Genomic DNA, 21,441 nt, shown 5'->3' on the forward strand with positions numbered 1-21,441 from the left:
TGAGCACCTACGGAAAGTGGTTCAAGGATGGTGAAGTAACGAGTTGGCCGTATGGTATTGGACGACCACATCTCATCGCAAAACGTAGAGGTCGGAAGAACGCCGACTGTGTAATCCAGGATGGACAGTGATCTGTGGGCAGGTCGGACGCCAGAGCACAATGATGGTGCAGGCACGAGTGTTTCGGAACACACTGTTCAAAGGGTATTGTTGAGCATGGACCTCCACATCACACCACCCTACATGTTCCTTTTTTGTCCTAATGACATCGTCAGTTATGATTGCAGCGGGCACAGCATCGTTGAGTTTTCACAGTGGATCAATAAAAACGTCTCCCCTTTCGAATGAATCGCATTCTTCTTAGACCTGGTTAGGTCCTCGCACGCCATCATCCAGGCGAATGGCTGCACGAAACATGCACCGCGCCACAAATACAGGCCGGCGAGGCAGGAATTATGATATGGGCTACATTGAGTTGGGCTTCCATGGGATCTCTGGTGGTAGTCGAAGGCATCACGACAGAAATGTACTATTTGAACATTATTGCGGACCACTTGCATCGCTTCTTGCTTGAATTTCCCCCTACAACGATGATATCTTCCAACAGGATAACTGTCCATGTTTCAAGGTCAGAATCGTGTTACGGTGTTTTGAGGGGCATTATAATGAACTCACATTGATGTTTTGGCCAGGAAACATGCCTGATCCGCACCTACTGGAACACATGTCTCCGGCCGCTGTCTGTGAACGGTTCTCTAGGCGCTTCAATCCGGAGCCGCGCAGCTGCTACGGTCGCAGGTTCCAGTTCTGCCTCGAGCATGGATGTGTGCCATGTCCTTAGGTTAGTTAGGTTCAAGTATTTCTAAGTCTAGGGAACTGATGACCTAAGATGTTAAGTCCCATAGTGGTCAGAGCCATCTGAACCATTTTTTGAACACATGATGGGAGCCAGCTGCGTGCCAATACACCACCATCCCGTAATTCGCGGGAATTGCTTGACCTGTGTGTACACATCCGGTGCCACATACTTCTCGGATCCTGTCAAGGACTTGTAGAATCCTTGCCAAGCATAATCTCTGTTGTATTGTGTTTGAAAAGTGGAAGAACACGCTATTAAACAAGTGGTCATTATATTTTGGCTCATGAGTGAATATTGTTAGATTTAAGGACACCTGCCTTTCAACGGAACACGGCCACAGCGAGTCCACAATTCAGCCATGTAGAAAAAAAAGTCATATATAAAATTATGGGCTGTAGATCTAAAGAAGAGGGGGGAAAACTAATCGATTTTTTTAAGCTTCACAAAACTGGATATTTTATTGAAATGAATCTATGAGCAGGTATTCATTTGATGCTAAATAAGACAAATTGCTTATGCGGGAATCTAAACAATCAATTTCCACAATGGAATGCACGTTTATGTGCCCAAAAGTACAATAAATGTTCGTTTGAGCGAAGATTACTTGGATACTGATTATTCTGTTAACAAGTGGTGGATTGCTATGGAACGTGATAGGCTTTCCAAAATCTGTGCAGCCAGCAAACGCAAGTTAAAAACCGGATCCAAAATCAAAATAATTAAAGGCACTGGAAAGCAACACAAGTTGCGGAATTGGCCCCGCAAACTGTGAGCTGCTCAGAGCAGAAGCAGCCATAACCGTAAAAGATAACCATTCAAATGGTTCAAATGGCTCTGAGCACTATGGGACTTAACATCTGCGGTCATCAGTCCCATAGGCTTAGAAGTACTTAAACCTAACTAACCTAAGGACATCACACACATCCATGCCCAAGGCAGGATTCGAACCTGCGACCGTATCAGCAGCGCGGTTCCGCACTGAAGCGCCTAGAACCGCTCGGTCACAGTGGCCGGCCAAGACGACGATTACTCGACCTTTTCAGCGGAAACTGCGCCAGGCGGGACGAGCCTCCCCCCCCCCCCCCCCTCTCTCTACGTGCAGTCTTGGCCACAAGTCCTCGCACCGACTCCACGACTGATTAAACTCCCCTCCGCTCCCGCAACACTACGGATTGGAGGGGAGGATTTACAGCTTTCGCCACCGTGAGAAGCCTGCCAAAACTTTTCCGCATCGCGTACAGTATACCCATGAACCGCCCAGAGGTTGGAACACTGTATATTTATGCTGTGTCGCCAGTCACTGGTTCAGACGTTTACGCTACAGTGCCTATGCCGATGACCCTTCCGAGTGGCCGACATCATCCGGGCAATTAGATTCTGGAATTTTGTCACATTCAACATGATACAATCTTGGTGTCGTTATTTGCAGCCGCCGACAGGAAATGCAGCTTTGCCACACCAAAAATGCTCAGGGAACCTGTGGTCACCCTGCTATCTCCAAGACCATGCCTCTTCGCGGTCACCAGACACCGGTCGGTGTGTGGTCACAACATTTCTGCGAACCAACAGTCCAACTGGGGAGAGCTTGAGCCGTCTTGTATGTATAGCACTGCGATCACCCACGGCCATCACTGAACCCTCCCATACCTCCCTCATCGAAGAGAAATGCACGAATTTTACACCAGAAGCCATTAGTAACAGCACAGTTAAGAAAATTTAACTGCCAGTTTTACTTATCATCGCAAAGCAATATATTTGATGGTACTCTCACAGTTTGGTGTTAAGAGTGTACATCATAAGACAATTACTGCAGGTCGAAACTGCGTATGTACTGAGGCAGCCTAAGTAACGGCGCCAAATACCACAACTTTATTCATTCAGTAATTGCGCATGGGAGCACTTAGCGACTAGCAACAGTCTTTCTTCACAATTTCAAACTTTTACGAAACGTTTTTGTCGCTGTTACTTTCCTTAAAATGATGAAAGGAAAAAACGGTAACGATTAGCACACTTTCGTTGTACGTGCAGTAGAACGTCAACATCGGGCACGACGTTTTAATTTATTACTTTTTTACCACCTATTCTCTTCTCAACACAGTTTGCAGATAGTATTCACATATAGCACTGAATGTACCGGCGAAATAGTATCATTGTACTATATATAGTTCAGGAACTATGACCTCGTATACATTGAGACGCGTGGAAAACTTGCTTTTGCTTACAGTGGATCGCAAATTACCCAGACTAAATTCGTCGAGTTGTTCATTATGAGAGAACGCATAGAATACCAACAAACTTTAGTTATAATTTCAAAGTCTTTCTAACCTTTTTTCGCTTACATACTTAACGTCAACTGTATAACACATTAACTCATTCGTAAAGTAATCAGAAGATTGATACTGTTTTATACATGGAAGTTTGGTTCTGTAAGGAATCGGTGGTTTCCTGGTATGTAGCTGTTTAGAGAAAAAATATCTTCCTCAATTGAAACTATTCTACGTAATAACTGCGCTGAAAAATGATTGGTTGACACAGTTCAGTATATCGCCACTGCAATGTTTTGAATTGTGATGTGTAGGCGGAGCCTCTCGTATACAACGAGAATTTTGTGGTTGAAGTACGAGGAAATGTCCGGTATAAAGCAAGATACGTTATTCTGTTGTCGAACTTTGTAGCGAGTTTTGAAACTAAACTGGTGTGCACGGAACTAGACCATTGTGCCCTCGATGTGGCTAGAGATGCGGCCGGAACAGGAAGTCGATTGCGAAAGCTGCAGCACCGCGCGCCAGTAAACTGCGTCTGTTAAGATGAGTTTCACTGCCTAATATTTTTGAAGAGTCAATGACAAAATCAGAAGGCCAAAACTGTGGAAACACTAGAAATATCGATACAACAGTGAATAAGTACAGACGAGGCATAAAACGACTTGTATTGTCATGACTATTTATGCGTCGTGTTAAACTTTGAATGCCTTGTCTTGCCGTGATTCGGCCAGGCCTCTGAGGCCGAGCGGTTCTAGGCGCTTCAGCCCGGAACCGCACTGCTGCAGGTTCGAATCCTGCCTCGGGCATGGATGTGTGCGATGTCCTTAGGGTAGATAGGTTTAAGTAGTTCTAAGTCTAGGGAACTGATGACCTTAGATGTTAAGTACCATAGTGCTTAGAGCCATTTGATTTGCCGTGATTCGAATCCGGAAAACGTTCACATGTCACATGGTGAGAGGTATAAACTGCAGCATTTATCAAGCTCAGTTTATGGAGTACGTGTTTAGAGTGTGAACAATCTATAAGTTCCCTTTAAAAATTATGTGCTACGCCATTAGTGTTCCAATGTCTCCAGTAAGTATTTTGACGTGAATATAAAACAATGATGACAAACTGCATACGGCCGATGGTGCAGTTGATGCTCTGGAAGGGACATTTCCATCGACTGAGTTTTGAGCACTTACAGTTCATATCAAAGAAATCATTTTATACAATTTATGAACTATTCTGTCGTACCTCAATGAACACAAACGTATTAACAACTGAAACACTGTCCGTGCGGTTCTAGGCACTGCAGTCTGGAGCCGAGCGACAGTTACGGTCGCAGGTTCGAATCCTGCCTCGGGCATGGCTGTCCTTAGGTTAGTTAGGTTTAATTAGTTCTAAGTTATAGGCGACTGATGACGTCAGAAGTTAAGTCGCATAGTGCTCAGAGCCATTTGAACCATTTGAAGTAAAATACACAGTACTGATGCTCCACAATAATATTTATTTTAAATTTTTTTGTGAAGCGGCTTTCGGTTTTCTTGACCATTGTATTTTCGAGTTGTCTGACGATGTCGTATAATGCCGAAAGCCAGTTCACAACAAAATTTACAATAAATGTTATTGTGGAGCATCATTACTGTAAATTTCAGTCTTTAGTAATAAATCATCTTTGCATTTGAATAAAGACTCTAAATTCCAGTCGAGTTTCAATTAAATGACGATAGGTAATCTCGTGGCTGTACTCAAACGGCGAGCGCATGCTACAACTGTGGCCTATGAACGAGCACCGGAAGTCGTAGACAAGGGTATTAAATGCATTCGTGCACGTGACTGCAAATTCCGCACTGTCTAGTCTGGATAATCGTGAAATGAAAAATGGGAGACAACACCAACATATTAATATCAATGGATCAGCACAACCGTTCTGCCTCACTTACTGCTCATGATCATATAAAATTCAAACGACTCGTGTCGGTAGCACGCCACTGCTCTTAGTTGCGTTAGGATGTTATGTGGCGTCGAATACACCACAAAGTGCGGTGTTTATGTGCTTAATGGTGTCGTGCCAAACATCAAATTCAAATGGTTCAAAGGGCTAGGCTCTAAGCACTATGGTACTTAACATCTGAGGTCATCAGTCCCCTAGACTTAGAACTACTTAAACCTTACTAACCTAAGGACATCACACACATCCATGCCCGAGGCAGGATTAGAACCTGCGACCGTACCAGCAGCGCGGTTCCGGACTGAAGTGCCAAGAACCGCTCGGTCACAGCAGCTGGCGCGCCATAAATCAGAGTCATCCGTTTCCACACCATTACGAAACAGTCCGAAACGCTTGTAAGTTTATTCTAGGGTAGGTTGTTCTGAGAAATAACTGTTAACAAAAAAATTCGATACGTTGCGTCGTTTCCAAGTTAATTAGCACTGAAATTAGCCAATGAGACCGTTGCGGCGCAGATTCAAGGGGCCCACCAGGGACGGTGTCACCATAGGAGTTGTTCGTTTAGTTTTTAAAGCCGAAAAAGAGAGTGATACAGGCATTGAACCTGAGTCAAAGGCTGAGCAGTCTCGTGCGCTATCATCCATGATATGAGAACAACTGACACTAATTGTTTTTGGCCGGCCGCGGTGGCCAAGCGGTTCTTGCGCTTCAGTCCGGAACCGTGCGACCGCTACGGTCGCAGGTTCGAATCCTGCCTCGGGCATGGATGTGTGTGATGTCCTTAGGTTGGTTAGGTTTAAGTAGATCTAAGTTCTGAGAGACTGATGACCACAGCAGTTAAGTCCCATAGTGCTCAGAGCGTTTGAACCAATTATTTTTGACTAGACGCTTGAATTTGCGAGCGCTACGGACGGATTAGACTAACTTCAGTGTTAATTAAATCGGCGCAGTGTATCTATTTTTTCTTAACAATTATTTATCAGCACAGACTATCCTGAAAGACTCTTACAAGCTTTTCAGAGTGTGTCTAACAGCCCTGTATATTTCACTTTCTTTGGAATTACGGACACGTAGTACACACCAATTTGAACTTTAATATCCCGCTGCTAATGACGAAAAAATGTACCAAAGGTGAAGCAAAACAAAGTTTTACAGAAATTTTATGGTGGCATATATGGTCTAAAAATATCTTATGAAAGACATACTTTATATATGCTGCTCTTCAAAACTTGAGGGTGAAATAAAGTAACATAAGATATTAAGTACTACGTCGAAATGAAAAAATGCGATAACCTGTTGCCGTGGTCTTCTTGCCCTGCACAGAAAGCTGTACGTCACACGGCCTAAAGGTGGTTCCAAATGGCGCTGTCCCGCAATACAAGGAAGTCCAAGGAACGGATTAAGCGTGTGCCAGTCAGCGAGCAGTTAAGGTTCACTGTGATGGTTTTCTTCATTACAGAATGTCCCGGAGACAAAATCTGGATGACTTCACAAGGGGAAGAATCCTGGGAAATGTGAAGAAACCGAAGTGTGACGAGTGTAGCCCAGGCGTTTGGTATTGCTCACAGCATTGCTTCACGTGCATGGGGTGCGTTCCGAACCACAGGCAATGCAACTTGAAGGGGTGATGGTCGACCACGATCGATTTCACCAGCAGATGACCGCTACATTGTGTAACTGTCAAGGAGGGACCCAAGTCAAACAGTGGGTGCAATTGCAGCACGATTTTACAGGATCGCAAGGTATGCAATCTCACGCTCCACAGTGGTACGGCGACTGAGTGGTGCTGATCTCTTTGCCCGACGATCAGTACGTTGTGTTCCCTCTGCACTCGTACATTGGCAGTACTTTATGCGACACTGTGAAGAGCATGGAACGTGACCAACGAGGAGTGGAGTCGCGGTCTCTTCTCGGGTAGTCTGAGTAATGATTCCGCAGTAGAATGCGTTGAAGAGTACATTGAAAGACTGTAGGAGGGGGAAGATTTGTATGAAATGATAGAGGAAGAAGCAGGAGTCGATTTACAAGAAGTAGCGGATCCAGTATTAGAATCAGAATTTAAGAGAGCTTAGAACGCCTTAAGATCAAAAAAAGGCAGAATGGATAGATAACATTTCATCAGAATTTCTAAAATCGTTGGGGGAAATGGAAACAAAACGACTATTTACGTTTGTGCGCAGAATGTATGAGTCTGGGGACGTACTATAAGAAATTCGTAAAAATATCATCCATACAATTCCGGAAACTGCAAGACCTGACAAGTCAGCTCAGCAGCGCATGAATCCAAGCTGCTCAGAAGAATATTATACAGAAGAATGGAAAAGAAAATTGATGATGTGTTAGATGGCGATCAGTTTGGCTTAAGAAAAGGCAAAGGCACCAGAGAGACAATTCTAACGTTGCGGATGATAATGGAAGCAAGACTAAAGAAAAATCGAGACACGTTCATAGAGGCGTGGAAAAAGCGTCCCACAATGTCACATGGCGCAATATATTCAAAATTCTTTGTAAAACAGGGGTAAGCTATAGGGAGAGACGGATAATACACAATATATACAAGACGTCTGTTATTTTGAGTATGTACTCTGAGCATTATCATTTTATTCTATTTTAAGAGAGAGCTAAAGCGGTCTAAGTGTGTATTGTCCATTCTTTGTACCAATCAACTATAAACCGGATGTTCTACTCGTTTATTTTCATTGGTAATAAAAGGCTAAGAACCCGAGTACTCGTCTGAAATACTCGAAATGGTGAAAATCTCCTTGACCTCATTTGTTATTCGCTTAATAGTTCACTGGTCGCTTTGATGAGCTAAAGATGGTGTAGAAATGAACCAGGCAACCATGTGACGCTCCACCGATGACGTAAATCATGGCAGTGAAGTGCTATGTTTATGACAGTCGGTTGTATGGAATCAGCGCATATGATGGGTCGATATGGAGACGTGACAGAATGGCAAAAAGAGCTGTTGTGTTCGGACGTGCTAATGAACCACCGTGTGAAGTTGACAGATTTTTTAGTGTATTTATTCGGGTTGCAAACGTTTCCACAAGGAATGGTGCACCACGGTATAACATGGCGTAGGAACATTGGTCGTAAAATGGTACTCCCCGTCGGCCGTGGTGGTCTCGCGCTTCTAGGCGCGCAGTCCGGAACCGTGCGACTGCTACGGTCGCAGGTTCGAATCCTGCCTCGGGCATGGATGTGTGTGATGTCCTTAGGTTAGTTAGGTTTAAGTAGTTCTAAGTTCTAGGGGACTAATGACCACAGCAGTTGAGTCCCATAGTGCTCAGAGCCATTTTGGTACTCCCCCACAGCAACTGGAGACGAGTCTCTTGCCCTGTCAATGACAGTAGATTTCAAACCCGATAGGAATTTCTGCTGCCATTAACGTCAGGATTCGGAGTGAACTGCATGCAACGAACACAGCGGCACATTAAGCTGCGTGTCTTCAATGGGTCAAACAGCACAGAAACAGAGAATCATGTGACTGGAAGTGTGTTGTGTAGTCCATCGACTCGTAAGTTTACTTATTTCAAATGATAAAGCCGTGTGAATCACGACAGCCTCTGTAACCCACACCCAGTGGCGCGAGGTGTGTGTGTGTGTGTGTGTGTGTGTGTGTGTGTGTGTGTGTGTGTGTGTGTTTGTTTGTGTGTGTGTGTTTCGTTCCAAGACTCCGCCCAGTTTATTCAGGTTGCTGCAAACATGAACTGGAATGTTTGTTTCAACATTGTCCATGACTAAGTATTTCCTTTTCTTCTGCAACTTCATGGTATGCTGTGGACATTCTCGTCCTCCAAAGCTAGAGGTGATGCTACATCGTTTCTTCGTTTGATTCGGTGCTTCAAAACTACATAGCCTCTCAGCTCTACCGGACTCTGTTTTGTCTGTGTGTAACACTGTTTTACAGCTCCTTATATTTATGGCCTAGTTTAATACGGAAACACAGGGTGACAATTACAGAACTATATGAAATAAAATCGTCATAAATTCTAAACGGTATGCGTTAGGACGTTCAAACTGCACTGTTGGCCGCAGAGCACGAAGCTAATGAGTGTGTGAACATCGTTTGGTTTAGCGACGAAACCCGCTTTCTTGTGGATAGATTCGTCAATAAGGAAAATTGGCGCATTTGGGAGACTAAGAATCCGCATTTCGCGATCGCGAAGTCTCTTCACTCTCAATGGCTGACTATGTGGTGTGCAATGCCCAGTCATGGAATAATCGGTGTGATATTCCTTGATGGCAGTTTGACTACCGAACGCCACGTGTAGGTTTTGGAAGATGGTTTCATGCCTATTATCCAAAGTAACCCTGATTTCGGCAAGATATGTTTCTTGCACGATGAAACTGGACCCCATCATTGTTCTGGAGGATCAGTTTGGGGAGCGAATTCTGGCTCTGGGGTACCCAAAGGTCTCTGGCATTGGCCTCGAATGGCGCCATATTCTCCGGATCTGAACACATGCGACGGTGCTGTGGGGCTATACTAAAAACCCGTGGTCTGGGTGTAGTGTCTTTGATTTGTAATCAAAAAGTTCTCGGTCCAAGGTTCAAAACTCCACCGCTTGAATTATGAATAATAATCAGCATTTGGCAACCGAAGATTTCCGGCCAAGGGGAGGTGACCATTAGAAACAGATTGAATAATCTACGAAACGATAACGATGTACGAGTCGGGGCGTGTAATATCAGAAGTTTGAATGTGGTAGGGGAGCTAGAAAATCTGAAAAGGGAAATTCAAAGACACAATCTAGTTATAGTAGGGGTTAGTGAAGTTAAATGGAAGGGAGACAAGGATTTCTGATCAGATGACTGTAGGGTAGTATCAACAGCACCAGAAAGGATATAATGGGTGGAGGATTCATTATGAATAGAAAGATAGGGCAGAGAGTGTGGTACAGTGAACAGTTTAGTGACAGGAAAGGTTTTTGTCAGAATCAACAGCAAACTAACGCCGGCAACGATAGTTTAGGTATGCGTGCTGACGTCGCAAGCTCAAGATGAAGAGATAGAGAAAGTATATGAGGATATTGAAAGAGTAATGCAGTACATAAAGGGTGATGAAAATCTAATAGTTATGAGGGCCTGGTATGCAGTCGTAGGGGAGGAGAATGTGGGCTTGGAAAAAGGAATGAGAGAGGAGAAAGACTAACAGTTTTCTGTAATAAATTTCCGCTAGTAATTGCGAACACTCTGTTCCAGAATCACAAGAGGAGGAGGTACACTTGGAAAATACCGGGTGATACGGAAAGATTTAAGATAGATCACATGATGATCAGACAGAGGTTCTGAAATAAGATACTGGACTGTAAGGGGTTCTCAGGAGCAGATATAGTTTCGGATCACAATGTAGAAGTGACGAAGAGTAGGTCGAAGATCAAGAGATTAGTCAGAAAGAATCAATACGAAAAGAAAGGGAACACAGAAGTTCTAAGGGATGACGAGATACGCTTGAAGTTCTCTAAGGCTATGGATACAGCAATAAGGTGTTGCTCAGCAGGCAGTACAGTTGAAGAGGAATGAACATCTCTAAAAAAGGACAATTACAGAAGCTGGAAAGAAAAACATAGGTATAAAGAAGTTAATTGCGGAGAAACCATGGGTAACAGGAGAAATACTTCAGTTGATCGACGAAAGAAGAAAACAAAAATGTTCAGGGAAATCAAGGAATAAAGGAATACAAGTCGCTGAGGAAGGAAATAAATAGGAAGTGCAGGGAAGCTAAGACGAAATAGTTGCATCAAAAGTGTGAAGATATCGAAAAAGAAATAACTGTAGGAAGGACTGACTCTGCATACGGGAAAGTCAAAACAACCTTCGGTGACACAAAAAGCAAAGGTGGGAACATGAAGAGTACAACGGGAATTTCCCTGATAAATGCAGAGGGGTAGAGCGGATAGGTGCAAAGTGTACACTGAAGGCCTCTATGAAAAGGAAGAAGAAGAAACAGGAGTCGATTTAGAAGGGATAGGGCATCCAGTATTACAACCAGAATTTAAAAGAGCATTCGAAGATTTAAGATCAAATAAGGCAGAAGGAATAGATAACATTCCAACATAATTTCTGAAATCCTCGGGAGAAGAGGCAACAAAACGACTATACACGTTAGTGTGTGGAATGTATAGGTCTGCTAATGTACCATCTGATTTTAGTAAAAATATCATCCACATAATTTCGAAGACTGAAAGACCTGAGAAGGGCGACAATTATCGCACAATCAGCTTAACAGCTCACGCATCCAGTTTTGTTACAAGAATAATATACATAAAATTGGAATGAAAATTGAGGATGTGCTAGATGACGGCCAGATTGGCTTTATAAAAGGTAGAGGCATCAGAGAGGTAATTGTAACGTTGCTATCAATAATAGAAGAAAGACTAAAGAAAAATCCAGTCACGTTCATAGGATTTGTAGACCTATAAAAAGCGTTCGACAATGTAAAATGGTGCAAGATGTTCGAAATTGTGAGGAAAGTATGGGTAAGCTGTAGTGAGAGATAGGTAATATGTACAAGAGCCGAGAAGGAATAATAAGAGTGGACGAGCAACAACGAAGTGCTCGTGTTAAATTGGGTGTAAGATTGGGATGTAGTCTTTCCCCCGTACTGTTCAATCAGTACATCGAACAAGCAATGATGGAATAAAAGAAAGGTTCAGGAGTGGAATTAAAAGTCAATGTGGAAGGATATCAATGATATGATTCACTGATGATATTGCTATCCTGAGTGAAAGTGAAGAAGAACTACATGATGTGGGGAATGGAATGAACAATCTAATGAGTACAGAATATGGACTGAGAGTAAATAGAAGAAAGACGAAAGTAATAAGTAGTAGCAGACATGAGAACAGCGAAAAAGTTAATATCAGGATTGATGGTCACGAAGCAGACGAAGTTAAGGAATCCTACTACCTGGGCAGCAAAATAACGATTGACGGACGGAGCAAGCAGGACATCAAAATCAGAGTAGCACTGGACATAAGGGTATTTCCGGCCAACAGAAGTCTACTAGTATCGAAATGGTTCAAATGGCTCTGAGCACTATGAGACTAAACTTCTGAGGTCATCAGTCCCCTTGAACTTAGAACCACTTAAACCTATGTAACCTAAGGACTTCACATACATCCATGTCCGAGGCAGGATTCGAATCTGCGACCGTAGTGGTCGCGCGGTTCCAGACGGTAGCGCCTAGAACCGCTCGGCCACTCCGACCAGCTACTAGTATCAAAAAAATGGTTCAAATGACTCTGAGCACTATGGGACTCAACTGCTGTGGTCATCAGTCTCCTAGAACTTAGAACAACTTAAACCTAACTAACCTAAGGACATCACGCAAATCCTTGCCCGAGGCAGGATTCGAACCTGCGACCGTAGCAGTCGCACGGTTCCGGACTGCACGCGTAGAACCGCGAGACCACCGCGGCCGGCTGCTAGTATCAAACATAGATGTTAATCTGGGGAAGAAATTTTTGAGAATATACGTCTGGAACGCACCATTGTATGTTAGTGAAACATGGACTATGGGAAAACCGGAGCAGAAGAGAATCGATGTATTTGAGATGCGGTGCTACAGACGAATGTTGTAAATATGGACTGATAAGGTAAGGAATGAGGAGGTTCTGCGTAGGATCGGAGAGGAAAGGAATAATATGTGGAAAACACTGACAAGGAGAAGGGACAGGATGATAGGACACTTGTTAAGACATCAGGGAATGACTTCCTTGGTACTATAGGGAGCTGGCGGGGGCAAAAACTGTAGAGGAATACAGAGATTGGAATACATACAGCAAATAATTGAGGATGGCGGGCCGCATCAAACCAATCAGAAGACTTTTATAACCAAAAAATAAAAAATAAAAACCATTGTTTAGCTGAAAACAGTCATTTAGGAGGTCATCAACATCATCGATGTTGCAAGACTTCAGGGGATCATGCAGAATTTCTCTATGCGTCCGCGCACATCATCGCCAATGATGGCAGGCATGTCGAACATGTCTTAACCTAAATCCGGATATCTATAGTGGCGTTTACATGTTTAATAAAGTTTATTACGCTGTAGTTTGTAACTAATTTACGATTCTTTTTCCTATAGTTCAGTGTTTGTCACCGTGTATGGAGATTCAGCTCCATGTACTTCTCAGAATCATCGGAACACAAGTGTTCAACTAATAGTGTGGAATGATACGTTCTGATTTGCTCTGTTGGTGGAAGGATTCTTTGTGCCAGGGCACTGCCTGAAGACACCTACTGTAGTGAATGAGCTGTGGGACGATAAACGACCACTAGGTGTTTCTTATCAGTTTTACGAGAAACCTACACTAGCGTCTGACAAACGTCATTTAGATAGGTGAGCTCAAACGGCTACAGTATCAAGACCAGCACATAAAGTCCGCTTCATGGTCGCATAAAATCGAGGTACCGCCTACTGCTGGGAAGGATTTCTTTCAAGTCGGCCGCAGGTGGCAGTTTAACTGCAGAGGTAGTCCCGAGCGGCGAGATGAATTTGAAACTCGGCAACAACAGCTGGAACGAGAAACGGAAAATCTCGCTCTGTAATTGTATGAACTGCACGTTAAAGAATATAAATGCATCACACTATTCTCAAATAAAATTATCATACATTTCCTTACAATGCCTAACTAAGAGTGTTAAAAAGTTAAAGCGTGTAAGGGAGAATGTTAATGTTACCAAAAATGTGGAGAAATTTCTGTATCTGCAACAGTAATTTGTCAAGAAAAAACTGACACGAAGCCTCTCTGTGGCATGCTTTCTTCTTACAGTGCCTCCTTTAGTATTTCATGTTACACTGGTGTGCAAAACGTAAGGACGAAAGTAGGTTTTGCATGATGTGTCACAGCCAAACAACACAGGTCGATGAAATTTGGACACTACATATAGAAAACAGCCACAGTACAGCACAAAAGTTAGCTGAATGAGACTAACAGGAATGAGACTCTTATTCAAAGACAATAATTACACTGAAGTACCACGATCTGCGATGGTCCCCTGAACATTGCAAAATGCGGAACATGTTTCTTAATATGGTATGTGACCACCATGGTCGGCAATTCATAATCTGCGAAGTGGCCACAAAGCTGGTAACCAGCTCTTCTGGTAGGCCGTTCTATTCCTCCACCAACACGACTGACACCTGCCGGATGGTCGTTGGCGCATCTGACCGTACTTCTCCACAATGCATCCCAAACGTGCTCGACGGGACTTAAGTCGTGGAAAGGGGCAGCCCAGTCCATTCGGCGATTATCTTTTCGTTCCAAAACCTCCACCTCCGCTGTTCGGTGCCTTCGCGCTTTGTCATCCAATGAACTTGGGGAAGGACTTCAGTGTCTCAAAAATGTTGACCATGTTCAAAGATTTGAAGGCCAGTACACCCATGCAACTTTATGCCTCCCGAAACGACAACACCTGGACCAAACAAAAAAAAAAATCCTATGCTGTTCCTGGGTGCATTACGTGTTTCCACCTGTCGCCATGTGACATGATAAGGTACGTCCAGAATCTATCTCTTTTTTTTCTTTTTTAAAAAATCTTGTGATTGGTTTGATGCGACCCGCCACGAATCCCTCTCCTATGCCAACCTCCTCATCTCAGAGTAGCACTTGCAACCTACATCCTAAGTTATTTTCTGGATGTATTCCACTCTGTCTTCCTCTACAGTTTTTGCCCTCTATACCTCCCTCAAGTATTCTCTGACGTCTTAACAGATGTCCTTTCATCATGTCCCTTCTCCTTGTCACTGTTTTCCACATATTCCTTTCGTCTCCGATTCTGCGCAGAACCTCCTCATTCCTTACCTGATCAGTCTGATCGTCTGTAGCATCACATCTCAAATGCTTCAGTTCTCTTCCGTTCCGGTTTTCCCATAGTCCATGTCCCACTACCGCACAGTGCTGTGCTCCAGAAATTTCTTCCACAAATTAACACCTAAGTTTCACACTAGAAGGCCAACGGCCTTGCCGCAGTGGTAACACCGGTTCCCGTCAGATCACCGAAGTTAAGCGCTGTCGGGCTGGGCTAGCACTTGGATGGGTGACCATCCGCTCTGCCGAGCGCTGTTTGCAAGCAGGGTGCACTCAGTGGGCAAACTGAGGAGCTTCTTCACTGAGAAGTAGTGGCTCCGGTCTTGGAAATTGACATACGGCTCGGAGAGCGGTGTGCTGACCGCATGCCCCTCCATCTCCGCATCCAGTGACGCGTGTGGGCCTAGGAAGACACGGCGGCCGGTCGGTAACGTAGGGCCTTCATAGCCTATTCGGGAGAAGTTCAGTTTTATTTTTATTTTTTGATACTAGTAGGCATCTCTTGGCCAGGAATGCCCTTTTTGCCTGTGCTAGTCTGCTTGTGATATCCTCCTCGCTCCATCAGTCATTGGTTATTTTGTTGCCTAGGTAGTGGGATTCCTTAACCTCGTGACCATCAGTCCGATGTTCTCATTTCTGCTAGTACTCATCATTGTTGTCTTCCTTCGATCTACTCTCAATCCATATTCTACACTCATCAGACTCCTCATTCCATTTAGCAGATCATGTAAATCATCTTCACATTCACTCAGGATAGCAATGTTATCAGCGAATCGTATCATTGATATCCTTCTACCCTGTATCTTCATTCCACTCCGGAATCTTTCCTTTATTTTCAATCATTGCTTCATCGGTTTACAGATTGAACAGTAGAGGCGAAAGACTACATCCTTATCTTATAACCTTTCTAATCCGAGAACTTCGTTGTTGGTCGTCCACTCTTATTATTCCTTCTTGACTGCTACATATTGTATGATATTCGTCTCTTGCTATAGCTTACCCCATTTTTCTCGGATTATGGAACATTTTGCACCCTGTGACATTGTGGAATGCTTTTTCCTCGTCTGTATGAAGGTGTCTTGATTTTTCTTTAGTCTTGCTTCCATTATCACCTGCAACGTCAGAATTTCATCTCTGGTGCCTCTACCTTTTCTAAAGCCAATCTGGCCGTCATATAGCACATCCTCAATTTTCTATTCCATTTTATGTATATTATTCTTGTAAGCAATCTGGATGCATGAGCTGTTAAGCTGATTGTGCGACAATTCTCGCCCTTCTCAGGTCTTGCAGTCTTCACAGTTCTGTGGATGATATTTTTACTGAAATCAGACTCATACATTCTACACACCAACGTGTATACTCGTTTTGTTGCCTTTTCTCCCAATGATTTTAGAAATTCTGATGGAATGTTATTTATCCCTTCTGCCTTACTCGACCTTAAATTTTCCAATGCTCTTTTAAAGTCTGGTTGTAATATTGGATCACCTATTCCGTCTAAATCTACTCCTCTTCCTTCTTCTATTACATCAGACAAATCTCCCCTTTCATAGAGGCCTGCAGTGTACTCTTTGCACCTATCCGCTCTTCCCTCTGCATTTAACAGTGGAATTCCCGTTGCACTCTTCATGTTACCACCTTTGCTTTTTGTGTCACCGAAGGTTGTTTTGACTTACCTGTATGCTGAGTCAGTGCTTCCTACAATTATTTATTTTTCGATATCTTCATATTTTGATGCAACTATTTCACCTTAGCTTCCCTGCACTTCCTAATTATTTCCTTCTTCAGCAACTTCTATTCCATTATTCCTTGAATTCCATGAACATTTTTGTTCTCCCTTCTTTCACCGATCAAATGAAGTATTTCTCCTGTTACCCATGGTTTCTCCGCAATTAAATTCTTTATACCTATATTTTTCTTTCCAGCTTCTGTGGTTGTCCCTTTTAGACATGTCCATTCGTCTTCAACTGTACTGCCTACTGAGCTATACCTTATTGCTGTATCCATAACCTTAGTGAACTTCAAGCGTGTCTCGTCATCCCTTAGTACTTCTGTGTCCCAGTTCTTTTCGTATTGATTCTTCTTGACTAATCTCTTGATCTTCAACCGACTCTTCATCACATCTACATTGTGATCTGAGTCTATATCTGCTCCTGGGTACCCCTTACAGTTCAGTACCTTATTTCAGAACCTCTGTCTGATCATGATGTAATCTAACTGAAATTTTTTCGTATCACCCGGTCTTTTCCAAGTGCACCACCTCCTCTTGTGATTCTGGAACAGAGTATTCGCTATTACTAGCGGAAATTTATTACAGAACTCAGTTACTCTTTCTCCTCTCTCATTCCTTTTTCCAAGCCCATCTTCTGCTTTCTGTACGACTGCATTCCAGTCCACCATGACTATTAGATATTCATCACCCTTTATGTACTGAATTACTCTTTCAATATCCTCATATACTTTTTCTATCTATTCATCTTCAGCTTGCGACGTCGGCATGTATACCTAAGCTATCGCTGTCGGCGTTAATTTGCTGTTGATTCTGGCAAGAACAGTCCAGTCAATAAACTGTTCACTGTAATATACTCTCTGCCCTATCTTTCAATTCATAACGAATCCTCCTCCCGTTATATCATTTCCGGTGCTGTTGATATTACCCTCTAGTCATGTGATTAAAAATCATTCTCTCCTTTCCATTTAACTTCACTGACCCCTATTATATCTAGATTTTGCCTTTGACTTTCCCTTTTCAGATTTTCTAGCTTCCTTACCTCATGCAAACTTCTGATATTCCACATCCCGACTCGTAGAACGTTGTCCGTTCGTTGATTATAAAATCTGTTTCTAATGGTCACCTCCCCAGGCAGTCCCTTCCTCGAGATCCTAATAGGGCAATATTTTGGAATCTTTTGCCAATGAGGAGATCATCATGACACTTTATCAATCACAGGCCACATGTCCTGTGGATACACTTTGCATGTCTTTAACACAGAGACTTCCATTGCCTTATGCATTCTCATGCCGTTGATCATTGCTGATTCTTCCGCCTTCAGGGGCAGTTTCCCATCCCAAGGACAGGAGAGTGCACTAAACCTCTGTCCGCTCTTCCGCCCTCTTTGACAAGGGCGTAGGCAGAATGAAGTCTTCGGTTGCCAAATGCTGATTATTATTCATAGTTTAAGCTGTGGGGTTTCGAACCTGGGGCCGAGAACGTTTTGATTACAAATCAAAGACACTACCCCTAGACCACGGGTTTTTAATATACCCCACTAAACCGTTGCATGTGTTCAGATCCGGATAATATGGCGCCAGTCGTGGCTCATGCCAGAGGCCTCTGGGTACCCCAGAGCCAGAATTCGGTCCCCAAACTGCTCCTCCAGAACAATGATTGGGTCGAGTTTCATCTTGCATGAACCGTATCTTGTCGAAATCAGAGTTACTTTGGATAATAGGGATGAAACCATCTTCCAAAACCTTCACGTGCCGTTCGGTAGTCAAACTGCCATCAAGGAATATCTCACCGATTATTCCATGACTGGACATTGCACACCACACAGTCACCCGTTGAGAGTGAAGCCACTTCTCGATAGCGAAATGCGGATTCTTAGTCAGCCAAACGCACCAATTTTCCTTATTGATGAATCCATCTTCAAGAAAGCGGGTTTCGTCCCTAAACCAAACCATGTTCACACACTCATTCCCATCATGCTCCGCCCGTCAACAGTGCAGTTGGAATGTCCCAACGCAAAACGTTCAGAATTTATGAAGATTTTATTTCATATAGTTCTGTAATTGTCAGCCTGTGTTTCCCGCATTAAACTAGGCCATAAGTATAAGGAGCTGTAAACAGTGTTACACACAGACAAAACAGAGTCCGGTAGAGCTGAGAGGCTATGTAGTTTTGCAGCACCGAATCAAACGAAGAAACGATGTAGCATCACCTCTAGCTTTGGAGGACGAGAATGTCCACTGCATACTATGAAGTTGCAGAAGAAAAGGCAATACTTAGTCATGGATAATGTTGAAACAAACATTCCAGTTCATGTTCACGGCAGCCTGAATGAACTGGGCCGAGTTTTGGAACGAAATACGTCTCTGAACCTGTACAACCACAACTCCCCCCCCCCCCCCCCCCACTACACACACATACACACACACACACACACACACACACACACACACACACTCACACACACATACACACCTCACGCCACTGGGTGCGGGTTACAGAGGCTGTCGTGATTCACACGGCTTTATCATTTGAAAGAAGTAAACTTAGGAGTCGATGGACTACACAACACACTTCCAGTCACATGATTCTCGGTTTCTGTGTTGTTTGACCCATTGAAGACATGTAGCTTAATGTGCCGCTGTGTTCGTTGCATGCAGTTCACTCCGAATCCTGACGTTAGTGGCAGCAGAAATTCCTATCGGGTTTGAAATCTACTGTCATTGAGAAGGCAAGAAACTCGTCTCCAGTTTCTCTGGGGGAGAACCATCTTACGACCAATGTTCCTACGCCATGTTATATCGTGGTGCACCATTCCTTGTGGAAACGTTTGCAACCCGCATAAATACACTAACAAATCTGTCAACTTCACACAGTGGTGTCTGGTGTGGCGACTGCACACTCTAACCTTGTATACCAGTTACACAACCAGTTTGTAGTTGCAAAACTTCGTTATTGATTACACATTCACTTTAATTCATCAGCAGTAATAATCAATTAGCAACATTTACATATCAAGGCCCTATCCACAATTAGTATTTTAAAAAATTGCACAAAATGAGTAAAGAAATGTAGAGCACAGAAACAGCTTCAAATATATAGTCATTTAAAATTTTTATACAGAAATGAAACTTTTCGATGTAATGGAAGCAGTATCTAAAATTAACTTGCAAATAGGAAGTATTTCAGTCTTACCACAACTATACTGCAATATGCCAAATCTTGAATTACATTAAATATGCAACTTAGGGATTTGCACAACCAGGGTACAATTTGCCCTTTGTGTGTGTTTAAGTTTACAAATTTACTGACTTCTTTTTGTTTCCACTCAGTTTTACACTTATCCAAGGTTAAGGCGAATTGTGAATTTGATGAACATGTGATGGACGCGAGCAGACGCTAATCTATTACGATTTCACAAACACACGATCCAAAGGGTGGCTCAACTTTGGGCAGTAGGAAATCTTCTGCCTAAAACAAGCCTCTCGTTGAATGGAATAGAGAAATCGCGCGTTAACGCGGTCCGGACGGCCCTGAGTTCAAATCCTGAGATTTCCTTCACACTGCAAGCTCGCGGGGCTAGGTTTGCTCGCCTCGACCACTATACACGTTTCTGAAAACAGGAAAACATGAGCGGCAGACACACTGTAGTACATACAAGTCACACAAAAATACATGTAGAAAAGCAATACCTTAATATAAACATATTACAAGGTAACCAATGAACAGAAAAAAACCAATGAACAAAAAAAAATCTAGATACTAAGCACCTAACGTGACAATCCATACACACAAGATATCATTAAGAAACAACAAGTACCACTAATTCGTAAAACCACAATATTCTAAATCTATAACTAAATTAAGAAATGACGTTCAAGTGAACCAGCTACCTTCAGCGTGCCACTAAGCACCAAATCCGAACTTTCTAGCCACTTTAGTAACATAATTTCATGGCCGTTCGAGAACATAACTCGCCTCGCCACCACTGCGGTGAATGTTTTTCTGGCCACAAGCAAGAGCAACTGCAACAGTCAACAGTCCTTAAGTCCACAATAATATTCACTATATATACACTCCTGGAAATTGAAATAAGAACACCCTGAATTCATTGTCCCAGGAAGGGGAAACTTTATTGACACATTCCTGGGGTCAGATACATCACATGATCACACTGACAGAACCACATGCACACAGACACAGGCAACAGAGCATGTACAATGTCGGCACTAGTACAGTGTATATCCACCTTTCGCAGCAATGCAGGCTGCTATTCTCCCATGGAGACGATCGTAGAGATGCTGGATGTAGAGATCTTGCTGGCCAGGGTAGTTGACTTACACCTTCTAGAGCACGTTGGGTGGCACGGGATACATGTGGACGTGCATTGTCCTGTTGGAACAGCAAGTTCCCTTGCCGGTCTGAGGAATGGTAGAACGATGTGTTCGATGACGGTTTGGATGTACCGTGCACTATTCAGTGTCCCCTCGACGATCACCAGAGGTGTACGGCCAGTGTAGGAGATCGCTCCCCACACCATGATGCCGGGTGTTGGCCCTGTGTGCCTCGGTCGTATGCAGTCCTGATTGTGGCGCTCACCTGCACGGTGCCAAACACGCATACGACCATCATTGGCACCAAGGCAGAAGCGACTCTCATCGCTGAAGACGACACGTCTCCATTCGTCCCTCCATTCACGCCTGTCGCGACACCACTGGAGGCGGGCTGCACGATGTTGGGACGTGAGTGGAAGACGGCCTAACGGTGTGCGGGACCGTAGCCCAGCTTCATGGAGACGGTTGCGAATGGTCCTCGCCGATACCCCAGGAGCAACAGTG

General features: G+C 43.6%; 1 protein-coding gene and 1 pseudogene across 1 annotated transcript in view; both read left to right on the forward strand.

Annotated features, from left to right (window-relative positions):
- LOC126336687 (high-affinity choline transporter 1-like) overlaps positions 1-21,441 on the forward strand; it is a 347,185-nt gene that overhangs the window by 21,932 nt on the left and 303,812 nt on the right. The gene's annotated exons all lie outside the window — the stretch shown is intronic.
- LOC126337108 (5S ribosomal RNA) lies at positions 15,021-15,138 on the forward strand (annotated as a pseudogene).

The sequence above is a fragment of the Schistocerca gregaria genome, chromosome 2 (assembly GCF_023897955.1).
Source record: "Schistocerca gregaria isolate iqSchGreg1 chromosome 2, iqSchGreg1.2, whole genome shotgun sequence".
Lineage (NCBI taxonomy): Eukaryota > Metazoa > Arthropoda > Insecta > Orthoptera > Acrididae > Schistocerca > Schistocerca gregaria.